The following is a 3109-nucleotide window of genomic DNA, read 5'->3' as shown; positions in this document are numbered from 1 at the left end:
ACGTATACAGTAGGTTATGCAACAAGAAGTCTATGCTACGTATACAGTAGGTTATGCAACAAGAAGTCTATGCTACGTATACAGTAGGTTATGCAACAAGAAGTCTATACTAGGTAAACAGTAGGTTATGCAACAACAAGTCTATGCTATGTATACATTAGGTTATGTAACAAGAAGTCTATGCAAGGTATACAGTAGGTTATGCAACAAGAAGTCTATGCTACATATACAGTAGGTTATGCAACAAGAAGTCTATGCTAGTATACAGTAGGTTATGCAACAAGAAGTCTATGCTACGTATACAGTAGGTTATGCAACAAGAAGTCTATGCTACGTATACAGTAGGTTATGCAACAAGAAGTCTATGCTACATATACAGTAGGTTATGCAACAAGAAGTCTATGCTACGTATACAGTAGGTTATGCAACAAGAAGTCTATGCTACGTATACAGTAGGTTATGCAACAAGAAGCAGTAAAATGTCTATTCTTTAAATTACCTGCAGTTATTTTCAAATTCAACACACAATATTCAAGCAGTAAAATGTCTATTCTTTTACATGTAAATATTCTTTTGTCTTGCCAGAAGATGAACATAAAACAAATGTTGTCATGGTTAATAGCTTGTACAACCACCCAAGTATAATTATTATTTAGTAACTAATTAAAACTACCAAACTTTCCATCAAGAACACCTAGGATTGAATCCCGGTCACTATCAACACATAAAATAGTACTTCTTAAAGCCTCCCCAAGATGGCAGCAGATTATCAACCAAAACATACGATAAAAACTAGTCAGTAATTAATATCTTTCCATATATAGTTACTAATTAATAATCTTTAGGTCGTTATACAGGTTACTACTCATGACAGTAATGGATATCTGATCACCACAATTTTACCATAAGTAGCTTTATTTTGCTGCTAACAAGTAAAGTTTACAGTCAACTTATTTACATAATATTACCACAAAGTTTTCCGTAAGTTCCATCTGTAGTATTTTATTTCTCTATAACTGATTTACTTACCTATTAAAGTTTTTAAACACTGGCCTGATGAAGTATCCCATATACGACTGCAAAAGAACATGAATATTATGAAAACAAAATATATATAAAATTATCTCTCAGAACCCTCAGCCGTAACCTTTATTTTCTCGGCTAATTCTGAACCTATTGTGTCTCAAATATGGATCCTACCGTTAACTTTTTTTAGGTTAATATGCCAGAGAAAAATTTACTCCTTAAAATATCTTGATTTACAAGTTCTGAATAATATTTTTAATTAATAAATTAGGATGAATTTTTAATGGTTTAACAATTTTTATCTATCGACAACAAATATCTAACTTCTCGTTTCATTCCTTGATGTTTTCCAATATCAAGTTTGAGGTGTATTTAAAATCTATAAACGTAAAATCAGAAATTATAATTATAGATTTTTCTAGTAAGTTTGTTTGAATAATTGTTTGTTTGTTTGAAGTAAAGTACAAAGCTACACAATGGGCTATCTGTGCTCTGCCCACCACGGGTAAGTATGAATAAAAGCATACAAAAATCCGGAACGAATTACTTTTGAGCAAGTCATTCTCCACCTTAAGAAGTTCTTTAAAAAAACAAATAATTACATGTGCAAGAACAATTTAACACCCATCCAATTACTTTAGGGATTAAAATCAAAATAACAAAAATGCGGTTTCACACGTATATATGTAAATACCATAAAAATACCCACGACGTATTCTAGTTTTAGAGGTATATGCCGAGATATGCAGTAGAATACAGAGTACTATTCAGTAGAATACAGAGTACTGTACAGTAGAATACAGAGTACTGTACAGTAGAATACAGAGTACTATACAGTAGAATACAGAGTACTATACAGTAGAATACAGAGCCTGCTTTACAAAATGAAAAACAATAATTCGAGAGCAGTCGTTGATGTTCAAATTCACAATGTCTTACATCTTTATCATCTATTACTGCCAAAGTTTACAACTGTTTTTCTTGTACGTTATACGAGATATATGTCATTGGAAATAATCAGGGAAGTACACAAGTGACTAATTGTTGATAAATGGTTGGTTTATCATTAGAACAATACACCACTACAGAAAATACAAACAAAAAGCTAATAAGTTATACAATGCATTAGTAATTTTAGTTTACTTTAAAAAGAGCAGTATACTTTTTTAATGCTAACACAAACTTATCAATATGTGAAATATTGCTTTAAATATACTGTATTATCCCGAGCAATCCAGTCAAGTTGTTTTGTTGCCATGTGACCTTTTCAGTTTACAAATAAGCCTGTACAGCCTTAATCTTATTCGTATTGGAACTCTGTGCTTGCCAAGCAACAGTTTTATTACACCCTCTTATTCCAAGTACTCTTTAACCATGTTTGCTGCACACTTGGTGCACTGTCTTGTTTGAAGAGGAATCCCTGCACAATAGGTCTTATTCCTAAGGGAATGACATGATGGAAGAAAATTTACTTTTACCAGTCAGCAGCCAAGGTGCCATCAGTTTTGTGTAGTTCTTCTGGAATGCAGCCCACACTTGTATACTATTGCTGATTGTTGGTAAATAACTTGAAATTTGATTCATTTGTAAACATAACTTTCTCAAGCTTTGTTCATACCCTTGTTTAAAGAATGATGCATATTTCAGTTAGTTTTTATTATCATCATTTGTTTCTTCCTACTAAGCAGAGATTTTGGAACAACTACACATTCACTGATGTCATTTTGTGCTATTGTATATCTCAATGTTTTGAAGGTAACAATCACATTGATACTTAACAGCTAGGTCATATAAAAAATTGTTTTAACACAAAGCATACATAATTATATACTTTCCAGATGAACAAAAAATAAAAAAATACAGAATTATTATGGAAAGATTAAATCAAGTACCTACCATAATCCATCATAACTACTTGAAACTATTAAAGAACCATCTCTGTTAAAATGTACCTGCAATGAAAATAAGTTATAAATTTGTCTTAATCGTGGAGTAGCAAGAATAATAATATAGCATAAATATCAAGTCTTCTTTATCAAAGCAAGTTATAAATTTGTCTTAATCGTGGAGTAACAATAATAAT

The sequence above is a fragment of the Limulus polyphemus genome, unplaced genomic scaffold, assembly GCF_000517525.1.
Source record: "Limulus polyphemus unplaced genomic scaffold, Limulus_polyphemus-2.1.2 Scaffold11111, whole genome shotgun sequence".
NCBI classification, from domain to species: Eukaryota; Metazoa; Arthropoda; class Merostomata; order Xiphosura; family Limulidae; genus Limulus; species Limulus polyphemus.
Note: the sequence above shows the minus strand (reverse complement) of the source record.